The following is a 13,118-nucleotide window of genomic DNA, read 5'->3' as shown; positions in this document are numbered from 1 at the left end:
TTACTAGCTGGTTTCTCTCTACAGTACAGCTCTCTTGAGAAACCACAGAAAAGAAAAAGAAAAAAAGAGAAGAGAAGAGAAGAGAAGAGAAGAGAAGAGAAGAGAAGAGAAGAGAAGAGAAGAGAAGAGAAGAGAAGAGAAGAGAAGAGAAGAGAAGAGAAGAGAAGAGAAGAGAAGAGAAGAGGAGAAGCATAAAGACAATTTTTTGATTTCCAAATGTTTGTGTCAATTGGTCTCTCAACTAAAATAAAGCAACATGAAATGCTGAGATAAGTTTTGTGTCACCTTGTCATCTTTTTTACTTTCTTTGGTTTCTTTCAAATCAATAGAAACTTGCTTACATCAGCGAGTCTTAAGAAACATTGGTTACTGGAAGGGAATCAGTTTACATTCTAGCAAGGCTTTGCCTCACCATGAAGGAAATAAAGGCATGATTCACATGAAATCTGTCCTGTTTCTGCACTGTACCATGTGTACCTCTCCTGAACTCCTGGCAGTGGCCTGGCACACATGCCTTGATGTCTCTGGTTGCTCTCAGTGTGCTGAGGTGGGCTGGTCATGAAGGCGACCACCCCAACAGACAGGACATTCTGGCACTCCTGCCCTATGGCTGCCCTCAAGCAGTGCAGCAAGGAAAATGCTTTCTGAACAAAACACAGCTCACAGGGGAAATGAAAGGCTGTGCTGTGGCCTGGCTCTGGAAGCGTCAGTTGAGTCTGGCTGGCTTGGAAGCTTTGGGAAGCTTCCTCTGCTCTGGCCATGTGCCCACAGCCTCCACTGCACTGCTCTCCCTACCCAGATACCTGCATCCTCAGGGTCAGGAAATCATTAGACAGTCCCAGAGCCAGCAGTGTTTGTCACTTTGCAGGCATTGCTTAGGAGATACACTCCGTGCTGCAGTAGGGTTTTTGAAATGTGTAGTGACAGTTCTTAATTCCAGGTGAGTTTTAACCATTAGTGCAGCAAGTATGAGAACAAAAGTACAATGTATGACATCTTTTTCATCCAGATTCTACAAAACAGCAAGCTGAGTGTTGAGACCTTTTCAATGGTACTTTTAAACAAACACATTCTGGCCTGTCAGCTTGGTGATACTAACTTCATCTGAATACCCGCTCAATTCTTTCTGACACGACCAGCTGACTTAATCCGATAAGTCATTAGCTGTTGCATTTGTGAGACAGGACTGTGAGCAGTGGTGAGGGAATTCACTGACAGCTTAAGTTGGTAGCTTACAGCACTGACTCTAGCTACAGTCTCATGTAACTCATTAGTACTGAAAATGGGAACCAAAGGTGCTGAGGTTCACTATTACAGAGCATTTCTCAACAGCAGAGAAAGTTTAGGTTAGTTTTAATGTGTTTATAAGTCAGAATCATTACACAACTCTTCCCATTGGATGATTTGTTTAATGAGAAAACCTCCCATGACATTATTTCAAGATTTAGGATTGTTTTGGTTTGGTTAGGATTTTTTTACTATGGAAGTTCTATAGTCATAAAGTTTAGCTTTTGCTCATTTTTAGCCACAGTAAGTTGCTGCAAATTGCAACATCTTGCATTCCTTCTCAACTCTAATAACTGTACTATCAGGTAAAATAAATTAACAAGTCTTTCAAAGAATGTGTTATCTATATCAACTTCATGAACTTGAAAAATCTGATATTTAATATCTCTGTGCATTAGTTCTGATTTGTAAAAACTATGAGATCTAATTGCCCTCTAGTTTTTCGGGGGGTTTTTTTGTTGTTGGTTTTTTTTGGTCTTTTGTTTTGTTTTTTTTCTTTTTTTTTTTTTATTAATAGAATTCAGATGTGGATAGGACTATAGTAATTACTTCAGTAAAATCTGGTGTTTTGCAATTGACTGATTGATGTATGGACGTCTGACATTTGGAGACCATGAGGAATTTATTTTGATTCATATAGTTAGAGAGAAGCATAACTTTTTCCTTGCAGTTGAGCTATTCCTTATTTTTCAGAAAGCACATCAATGTAAAGACCTCACGTGTGAAATTTGATTTACATCATTCCAGCTTTAATGTTCAGTGTTTGCATAGGTTCATTCTCCAGTTAACAGAGAAACAGGCATTGAAGTCTGGCATTTCTGAGAATGATGGGCTCTATCATCTCAAGAGCCATCAGTCTCTCCCCACTGACTCCAGAGGAGACCCAGACAATTGGTTGAGGACTGTTTATCATAAGCAATTCTGTTAAGAGGCACTCCAAGTGCTAGTGTGGGGATGTGCCATCAGCACTCTAATTATTATTGCTTACATATCACATTTTAAGTTTTTCTTCCCACAACAAACACTTGTCAAGACCCTTGATATATTAAATTGTGACTCAGGTAAGTGAGAACACTCCTCTTTATGGTACATCCTAAGACAATAACCCTGTGGAGTTTCTGATCTTTTTCACAAATTTAGGTCAACTTTTTTTAATCTCCTTTAATAATTCTGTTTTTCTAGGTTGTGTGTCATCTGTGCTGACTGGGAAACAACCAGAAAAGAATGCTGCAAAAGGACCCTTAGAGCTTGTTTCAGCTTTGTCCTTTTCCTGGGTTAACGGCATCTTTTTCCTTCCTTTCCCATTCCTAACAGAAATTTTCATAGCCTATTCTTTAAATCCTCCAAAAATGGAGATTTCAGCCTTGAATTCAGTCACCTAGCCATGTTATATCTTCACTGTTCTTCTTAGAAGAAAGTTTTCCTTTAGTTATTGTGGCTGCCCTTTAGAGTCCATTGTTACAGTCTTTGCAGTCTTCCAGCTCTGGGATGTGGAACAGCAGTGGTTTACTCAGCACAGGACAAACCTTACTTCCCCCCCTTCTCTTGTTTCACAGAAATGCAAGAAGTATGAGTATTTTCTCTTTTTAGCATTGTTGTTAGGAGTTTTTAATCTCCATGTAGAGTATCTGTGTTACCTGACAGTAAGTTGCCTGTCTGTCTGCCTACGCACCATTAACATAATTCCTTGTTAGTCTTGCACTGTGAAGAATCCGGGGTGTACACAGTGAAACAGTCCTCCTAACTCTGGGATGGACAAAGCATTACTAGTGGTTCTTCATAAGGAAAGGCATGCTGGTAAAGTAGCCACCAGACTAAGCAACTATAGCAATAAAAGTCAGGGCTGTGGAAAAAACCATTGTGCTCGTGGGCTCAAGTCTGATTTCTCCAGAAAAGGCTGTCAGACTGTAGCAGCTGACAGGCTATTGTTCTTTACAGACACAGAATCTGCTGAGACAGGAAGGTGCAGAGATGGATGGCTAAGTTTTAACTTGCATGCAAAGCACTGCCAGGACAAACAAGCTTTCTGGATCATTTCCTAACAAGAAATCAGGATATTTTACTTCAGGGATGTATTAACAAGAGAAGGCTGCTGAACTAATGATCTGCATGTCATACACAATGCCACAAACTTCCAGAGTTGAAACAATCCAGTGAAAATTATGGTCCTGTTCAGCAGAAAAATTGCTTGACTACAGCCAGCTAAGGTGCATTTACACTATTTGGCTTAACATTCTGCAGCTGTGTGTGGTATATGGGGAAATGAAATGTTTTAAGGGGGTTTAGGTCAGTATCCCTTCTACTGTGCTCCTTCTGACTGGTGTAGCAGCTACAGCTGGATATAGAAAATATAGTAGCTCCTCAAGTTCAAAATTTATCTTGTGGAAAAATATCATATTATGGTTATAAATCTGCAAGTTCTCCCATTCCTTTAACCTTCAGCCTCCACATATACTGGCATAGGACAGGGTTTTCCAGAACAATCCATACACCCTGTGCCTGTGTCATACAAACACATAAACAAAGGAGCTGGTACTTGCTGTAACTGGAAGCATCTTGAACCTAAGTCTATATGAATAAACATGGAATCTTTGTGACAATTTCAAAGGCAGACCCTGCATTCTTGAACTGTTGATTGAGTTTAACTCTGAATGAGAGCCTGAAATGAGAGAGCTGATTGTAAACACTGCTGTGATATACTGGGTTGTTTATCTGGGGACTCAAACCAGACACGCTAGAAAGTACACAGGAGTGTTTACAAAGTTGTATACACACAAAACCTGCTCTCAAATTCTTTGAAGTGTAGAGATAAAACAATCTTTTACGGCTTTTTTGTTGTTGTTGTTGTTACTGTTATTATTCTGAGTCTTCATTCTTTTCTATGTCCCTGCTTCAGTATTACTTGTGGTACTCCTGCCATGGACAGTCTGTGTTTCATTATCAAGGTCATGGCTGGATACCATCATAAACCCCTTCTTTAGAGCCTGCAGGAAAAAACAGACCATGCAGTAGCTAACCAGACATCTCTATTTCTGAAACAGTTTTTGACTGAAGCTTGCATCCAAATATTCACTGGTTGGAAAGGATTCTTGTGTGACAGATGGCTGATTAACCATGAACATCAGATAGCTCAAGCCACCAAAAACAGTGGTATGGTTATAAGGGCATGGAGAAAAAATGTTTTCTTTTGCCACTGAAAATGAATTTTCTCCCAATAATGTCAGTATGAGAGTGAATGAAGGCTGAGAAGGAGGCAGGAATGAGCCAAGCCGAAGTACAAAAATAGTTAAGGAAAAATCAAGTCACACTTTTATTACTTTAAAATTGCACTATACTTTCCTTATATAAATAAACTCACAAAACAAATATTTAAAATATTATATGTGGTTTATATTAAAAGATGAATTCAGGAGGAACTGACTCCTCATACATGCAGGATCAGTAGTTACAGACTGAATCACTCAGTTAAATCTCCAGACTGTGGCTACTGAGACAGGATCTTGTCAGTGCTCCCGGTGTACCCACAGGCCTGAACTGCATTGGCCAGCCTCACCTGGGTCTCCACACACTCTGCCCCTGCAGCCAGGTGCCTCTTTTCAGCCCATGTCAGGGATTTGGTCCCTGCTGAAATTTTGTTGTGGGAATACTGATCTCTAGCTCAGCCACAGCCCACAGTAGCAGTGGATCCCACTGATGATCCCTGACAGCAGAATGACTCCCTTGCTTGTTCTCAGACTGTCTCTTTACTCTGGACCTGCTCCATTATTGTTGAACTGTGTCTTCCCCTGGGCTGCCCTCATCAAATCTTATCCTGGTCCTGATCTGTGGATTTGCTTTGTGCCTTCCCGTCAGACCTGACATACTACCATGAATTCACCTGATAATCTGGATCCTTTGCTGACTCTGGCTGCCATCTCTGAGCTCATGCTGCTCATCTTCCCTGGGCTTTGCCCTACTAGTCTTGTATTGTGCTCAGCTCCTGGCTCCTCTTCCCTTAAGGAACTGCCAGTCCTCTCTGTACCCTGAAAGGTCTATCCAAAGCACTGTTACCACTGGTTTTCCAAATGACTCTGTTCCAATTACAGGAGCACTCAAACTACCTATGCCTCATTTCAAAGACATTATTTCAGTCTCATTTCTGCATAAAACGGACTGCATAGATTGCGTAGACTGCATTTCTGCATAGAATTTATTGCAGAATATTTTCATGATTGGTAATGAACAAAAGTGCTCCAATACAGAATAATTCTATATTCCTACTAACTCATATGGGACTAAAAGCAGTTCATCCTAACTCTTGGGTTGAATATGATGTTATTTTGCACAGATTAATATATTTTCTTTTTTTTCCCCTCCAAATATATAACTCTATGTGTGGCTGTAATGCAGCCCCATTCTTTAGTCAGAGCCCTAGAGTTTTATTATTTCCTACATCTATGCTAGTAGGGTGGCCCAAGTTGCTTAAATGAGAAGGAGACAATTAAACTGACAGCTGTCTACTGGGATGTAGTGGAGCAAATAACTGTCTGTACTTGAAAAAGAAATTGTGCTACAGATACATGACAACATAGCCAATCTCTTTGAACAGGGGGAATAAAACTGTCTGTCCCCTGAAACAGTGTCTGACTATATTGGGAACACTCAGGTATGACTCTGAAAGCTGTGGCTTCAGCAAGCAAAAAGTGATCACAAAATAAATAAAGAAATGAAAATACACACATTCCCACACACTCAAGCAGAACAGAGAAAATAGAAAGGATAAATACAGAGTTGAGTTTGTTTACTTTGTTGCGAATGAAAGTCAGTGTCATTGCTAAGAACAACAAGGGCCTTGGATTGTTTTTCAAATAGGTGAGGCAGTCTTTTGGTTAGAACCAGCAGAGAAGCAGTTTGAGTCAAAGTGCCACAAGAAATAAGCCAGACTTTCAGAGCCCAAGTCTCATTTCAGTTTGAAGCCTTAATTAAATGGTCATTTTAGGGTCATTTCTGGAGACTTCTAATTTTAAGTACTCAGGACTGGGAGTTTTCCAAAGCCATTCAGGTCAATAGCAGTTCCATGGACTTCAGCAAGCTGGAGTTCAGGTCCTTAATGGGAGCATTTAGCTGCTATGCACATCCACAGAATAAATATGTAATATATACGTAACACATGTATTCCTACAAAATAAAGCCATATATTACATACAGTTTTTCCTTCCTACCTAGCATTAATAAAGAGAGTTAAGCACGCCATTTTTCTTTTTTTTTTCTCCTAAGGCGACCTATTTCAGATATGAACAATCACGTTTTTGCAAGTTAAAGATTACACAGTGAGTTATTAACTTTAAACACCCTTCATTCCTGAAAGCTATGTGGTAGAGACATTTTAGGTTCGGGCAACTCCTCTTACATAAGAGAGTTTTTCTGCCAAGCTATTACCTCAGACACTTTTTGTGCTGTAGGTGAATATTTACATAGAGATTTCTCCTCCTCACACAAGGCTGCTGGAGAGCCTGGATATCCAGAATATGGCAAAAGAAGTCTTGGGCTTGAAAAAACTGAAGAAAAACATCTCCAAAAAGAATGGACAAAATGAAACCAAATGCTGACTTGTAATTCTGTCTTCTGTGAAGTTTTCCTCCCTCCTGCTGCTTCCAGCATAAGCAGAGCTCTCTTGACACCTTGCAGAAACTTAGGAGCACCTGGCTGGCTCTCAAGGGTAAGTCTCAACTTGCCTATGAGTTCACTAGAAAAACACTAGCATGTTGTTCTTCTTCCACCTGATATTTATTTTCAGTTTGCCTACAAAGGCTCTGGTCAGTGCAGTTTCTGCTTCTCAGAAATTACACCAAATGAATGCTGATATGCTTGGCTTGCAGCTTAAAGTGCCAAGTTAAGCAGCTGTCCTGAAGGTCTTGGGCTCCCTTGGGTGCCTGAGGTTTCTGTGTCCTTACAAAAAGAATAGAGAAGATGACAAAAATACATCCTCCTTTATCTTTTTTCTTTTCACTGGTTTGCTGGTCTGGGGACAGCATGTACTAGTTAACAAGTTCTGCCCTTTGCTATTGTTATCCTAAATTGGTGCTCTTTGGGCAACTAGATGGCTCTGCTGTTAGGCTCCCTTTTAATGTGCATTTCGATTAGGGCCAGCCTAAAAAGGCTGCTGTGGGTGTCTGGCTGGAGCCATACCATGGGGCTCAGAACTTCTCAGTAGCTCCCTCTTTCAGTAAAAAATATTAGCATGTTTAACGGGTGAGGGGTTCCTCACTAAACTATTGTCAGGCTTTTAAGGAGTGGTGTCTATGAATGAACTGGAGGAAGGCTGAAAAATCCTGCAGAGGAAAACTGCTTTGGCCCAGAAAAAGAGGTGTGAGCAAAGAAACTTTCAGACATTTGTTTGCTTCTCATTCCCACTGGAGTCAGTGAAGATGCCTGTAATTGATTTCAAAGGGAGAAAACCATGCCAGCTTTTGTACAGATGTATTTTTTGTATACTTCAATACATGGAACCAAAGTTCTGGCCCTTCTGTAGCTTATGTAATGGAGTAATCTCCAAGGAAAGGGAAAATTGGCCGCTCTATAGACGTGGAAACATTCATTAATCATTGGATCAGCACTCTAAACATTTCCTGTTTATATCCAGAGTGACACTTCTTTAAATTATACTGCCAGCTTCAATTTGGCATCGATGTCTTATTTTGTAAAAACAAGCTGTTATCAAATTTAGCAAAAATAGAACAGTTTCCATGAAGAAAATCATTCTGAATGGCCTTTAGTTCAGATCATGTTTCAGAAAACAAACTTTCTTCAAAAGTTTTCATCTAGTCACCTCAGACTGAAAAACTGAGGGGAAACTGGTTGGAAAAAAAAAAAGGTTTGAAATTGTCCTGTATTGTCCACTTCAGTGGAAAAAAATGAATTATTAAAGAGATGTGCAATTCTCTGGCTCAGGTCATAGCAAATGAGCCTGTGGTGGATATCTTTCTAAAGAGAAACTGAAGTTGTACTGCTCACACACAAAAACATCCATTCTGATTATTGCCATTTGTCCCTCCTGCTCTCTCAGAATTTCCATGATCAACAGCTCTTGCTCTCTCCCATCCCCAACCCCCCAGACCTAAACCTACCTCCTTTTTCTCATCAGGACCCAAGTAACTCTCAGATTTTAACATATTTCAGACCACTGCATGAATGTATAAACAGATTTTGCAGGGGGAGAGAGAGCCAAAGAAATGGGAGGAGGGGAAAATAGCACCTGAAAGCTAAACCTTCTAATATTCCATTTCTATCAATTGTCTTCAGCATGACAAGGCTGGGTTTTTCACAGTAAAGGCAGACTAGCAACATCCTATGATAGGAAAAAGAAATCATTTTTGGCACTGAGTTTAACTGGTGCAGAGCAGCTGTGTCTGTGCAGTTGAACAATTTTGCCCTCCAAAATGGGTTGGCTGTATCCAGGCCCCTAGCTGTGACTGACTCCTGGAAGCATACCTGGGAATTGTCTGGGAGACCCACACCTGGCTGCAGCCAAAGCCTTGCTCCACTGTCCCGCTGTTGAACACTTTAACAAGGGGGGAAGGCAGCTCATCAAGAATCACACAAGTTCCCTGGAGCTCTTTGCTGCTGTGAAGACAACCTAGCTGTTCCCTGGGCTGCAACCACTAAGGACACTGTAGCAAAAGAAAAAGTGCAGTAAAAGTTTAAGTTATAAAATATTCTGCCTTCCAGGGTCTCTGTGTTGTGATCATGAAGTTTCATTTTGACAGTCTGATGTATCTCTCCTCTCTCCTACACACCTAACCAGGGAAAATCCCATATGGCAGTGGCAGTATGGGATCTCTATTCCTTAGGGTTTATAAGTGAAGAAGAAAAGGAGTTTATGAGAGAATATAGTGAAGAATGCATCCAGCCTCACAGTTTTTCCCTTGCCTGTATGTCTTACCCATCACATAGCATGAAAACACCATGCCCAAATCTCTCACCCCTTGGAAAACAGGTAGATGAGTAATTCACCTAAGGCATGGCTGGCTAAAATATAGTAAATACCAGAACACTGTGTCTGTTCCTACTTCTTATCTGTTCTGCTGTTTCAGCAGAAAGAAAGAAACAGACTTTAGTGACATATAAACTGTTTCAAAAGAAACAGACTTTAGTGACATATAAACTGCTGATGGGAGTGTGACTCTCTTGTCATATTTTGTGTGAAGTAATGGTGAATCTCAGAGTTTGGTTTGCAAGGTAAAAGGTTCTTTAGTAATCCCAGCAGAAAATCATTGATGCCTCAGTGTCATGGAATTTTTAAATCAATTCATAAACATTTCAATAAGGAAGGACACATTCTAATCCAAGGAAATTCTTCCCAGTGCAAGAGAAACAGTTTTAAATTCAATGGGTTGTATCAAAAGAGGCTAGAGAATAACTTAATCTAGTAATAATTTGTGAAATTCAGGTCGCAGGATATGGCCCGCAGAAGAACTGTAAAACTTTGGCTTTTTGTTTGAGCTGTCCTGACATACATTACCCACAACAAAGCATTTGGCCTTTGCCTCTACAACACAGGCTTGTTCTGTGGCAGAGCCAGGAATGCAGGAATGTGGCTCCCAGCCAGGCTGGTGGGGAGAGGAGAATGCCCTCGACCTGGAGGATTCCAGCTCTTTCCACGTCTGCATCTTTTACCCAGCACTTTATGACATTTGGAGAGGGTGCTTTTCCATGCTGCCTGCAGCTGCTGTTGCCCCTGCTGCATCTGCCACTGTCACACTCCCAGCCCGGGTGGTTGTGCTGGGTTTGTGCCCTGTGGGCCAGCCAGGATGTGGCTATTGAAAAGGAAAACGTGGGGAAGGCCAGAGCCTGGCTATATGTGCACAACAGCAAGTCAGTCAGTGCTCACAGGCTGAGAATACCGCAGTGTTTGAGCTAAGGGAAGCTCTTTGTTTGCTTTTTCTTGCACTAGTGACTGGGTTACTTCAGCTGAATAGAAGGCTCTTTATTTTATTTTGTGCTCTGTGAACCTGACCCATCACAAATCAATTACAAAAAGCTTATAGGTTCTTTCATCCTGCTCCTCCCAGGAAGGGCAGCTGACAATAATTCATAATGAATAAATCTGATAGTTCCCAGAAGACAGTACTTAGTGGGCTTGAAGTTCTTCCTTCTGCTTCAAACATCCGCTGAAAGAGAGGGCTGAGTGTCAGGTGAGGTAGTGGTAGTAGAAGAAAAGATGTTTTACACTTCATTTTTACCAGTGGACAATTTCTGACTGTTCCTCTGTAACTTTGGAAAGCATCATCACCCAGGGTGCTCCCAGGAGATAAAGTCAGTAATAACTGCAGAGCTGCAGGGCTCTGGACTCTTGCTTGACACTTCACAGTTCCTCCTGACATCTGAATGTACCAATTTCTGGAAAGCTTAAGGTTAAATAAGTGAGTCGTTTATTCTCTTGTAAAGAGTTTTAAAGGAACTGTTGTGAATTCATCCTGTGGCTGTGGATCCAGATGTTAAAACTGACTGAGGCCCACCTCTAATTCTAAACTCAGTGGTAGTCTACAGAGGAATTAAATTTATCAGCAAGAATTTAAATTACATCTTTTTCCAAAGCCTGTTTATATTCTTTTCTTTAATCATACTTTCATTGGGCCAGCAAATAATAACATTGTAATAACAACATGCCAGATAAGCCACTTCAAAACCAGGAAGAAATAAAAATTACAAACACTGAACTGGCAGAGAAGACGACCACTAGACATTGCCCAAATGGTGCCACAGTGTCTGCAGACATTGCAGGGAGCCAATGGGATACTGTAGAAGGGATAAGAACCACTTCTGGAGGCACAGTGTTTGTTCAGGACATGGAGAATCACAACCTCTGGGATTTCTATTACTTGTGTCATATTTAAAGCCATATTAAAAGAGTATTTAAAGGTTGAATCTCTGGGATTTTAGATGGGAGTGGAGATATAAGTGCTTTTGAGACCTTACAAGTCACTATTCTGCTGCTTTAAATACTTTAAGACTTTGGCTTTTTGAGACTGAGGGGTGACACACATAAGGATTGCATAAGTAGTGAGTAGCCTCCATTCCCATTCACACTGATGGGAATATGGAGATGCTGTCCTCTGCCTCAGTGTTGCTTTGACCCATCATTTAAAATACCTAGACCCAAAGGTAAGCTCTGACCCACATGAAATTGCTGCAACAAGTGGCGGGTTTTTGCCAGCTTTTTAGTTTCCTTTGCACCTTGCAATGGGATTGTGATGCATAGTTTGAGTTTGCAAATTACTCTGGCAGGAAAGCATTCTAACAAGCAATGTCACAGTATATTGTGCACTTGGGTTTAAGCCAAACACATAGAAAATAAGCAGGAAGGAGGTCAAAAATTTATTTCATCCCTTATATTTCTGTAGGAAGAAGCTAGGTGGACCCAACAATATCCACATGTTGGAGAATCTGAGAACAGTTTTCACTTCTGCTTATGAAACTGTACTGGAAGGTTTTCTCATGCCACTCACTCTTGCAGGTCCAATACACTTTGTGCCTCCAGGCTGAGAGAGGAGCCACAGTGAAGTTCAGGCTGAATAATGCAGACTGAAGGGATACCTCTAGCTGTCAAGGGTGGCTCAGTCCTAGAACCTCCGTTTACATGACTGAAATGGGATTAACTCCCAAGGCCTAGGAAAGGGAAGTTAGCTCACTACCAACTGCTAGTGCATAGTAAAGGAGATATGAACATTTGTGCAAGGAGAATACACAGCAAGCAGTACCCACAGCAAACAACCTCTGACTTGCCACATGGTTATTAGCTAACTTCTTTAACTTAAAATTTCCTCTTAGTTAAAGGGAGAACACTGGACATTTGGAGTTTGTACATCGTTACATCATTTAATGGAGCTAACAAGGAGGAGTGCTTAAACTCCCTACTGCAGCATGGACATCCAAGGACTGTCTGCCTTTTATGCTAATTCAAATACTTGATGCTGCTTTGATTTTTTGCTTAGCCAAAGTAACTGATTGCAAGGAGAAAGCTGTTGCTGGCAGTTGAGAGCTGCTATTTGCGAGCAGGTGTGAAGTTGAAGGACTTGGGCAAGAGAAGGAAGCCTGATCTGTTGCCTTTCTTCTCGGCTTTGAAGACCCCACATGGTTTGTAACATATATCATGGTCACTTCATGAAGAGAAGCGGCAGCAAATCAGAGGGGAAAGGGGTTGTACATGGGAACATACATACCTGTATGTTATCTTGGAATTAAATGTGTGTGTTTGTGTGTAGGCATGTGCATGTGTGTGCCTGTGCACACACACACAAGAGTGTGACATGTCTCTGCCAGGAAAGGCAGGGAGGAATTCACAGCTGTCGATAGTCCACAGCTGAGCCAGTGACTGCACACTTCCTTACAATCAGTGGTGAGAAACAGGCACTTAGCAGAGCACAATTAATCTTATCATCTGAAATTAATCACCTTTTTAAAAGGCTGTTTCTCGCCATTATCTGTAAATGAGCAGAGATCCTTGTTGCAGAGGTGTGACATGAAGTGAGATGAATCCCACCTTTCCTGTCTGAGCTCTCTGGAGTATTCCACATGCCATTTACTGCATTATACGTTACTTAGAGTGCTCTTTGTGTGACCTGGGTGTTCACTTGCCAAAGCCAATGAGTAAACCTGATCTGAATCCAACTGAAAATTATAACAGATTTTTCCACACAACAACTTCATTATTTATTACAGTGGCATATGCTTTCTTAAATACAATCTGAAGTGTAAGAATTCTTTGGGTTTTGAAGGGTTCTTTTTAAAATTAATTGTTCATTGATCTACATTATAATGTGATTGCACAGACTGCACAGTGTTAGCACAAT

The 13,118-nt window shown here is 40.9% G+C and overlaps 1 protein-coding gene across 1 annotated transcript in view; it reads right to left on the bottom strand.

The window, feature by feature from the left end:
- OSMR (oncostatin M receptor) overlaps positions 1 to 13,118 on the bottom strand; it is a 116,243-nt gene that overhangs the window by 76,098 nt on the left and 27,027 nt on the right. The gene's annotated exons all lie outside the window — the stretch shown is intronic.

This window comes from Zonotrichia albicollis, chromosome Z, assembly GCF_047830755.1.
Source record: "Zonotrichia albicollis isolate bZonAlb1 chromosome Z, bZonAlb1.hap1, whole genome shotgun sequence".
Classification (NCBI taxonomy): domain Eukaryota; kingdom Metazoa; phylum Chordata; class Aves; order Passeriformes; family Passerellidae; genus Zonotrichia; species Zonotrichia albicollis.
The sequence above is the reverse complement of the archived record's forward strand: the minus strand, read 5'-3'. Positions and strand labels throughout refer to the sequence as shown.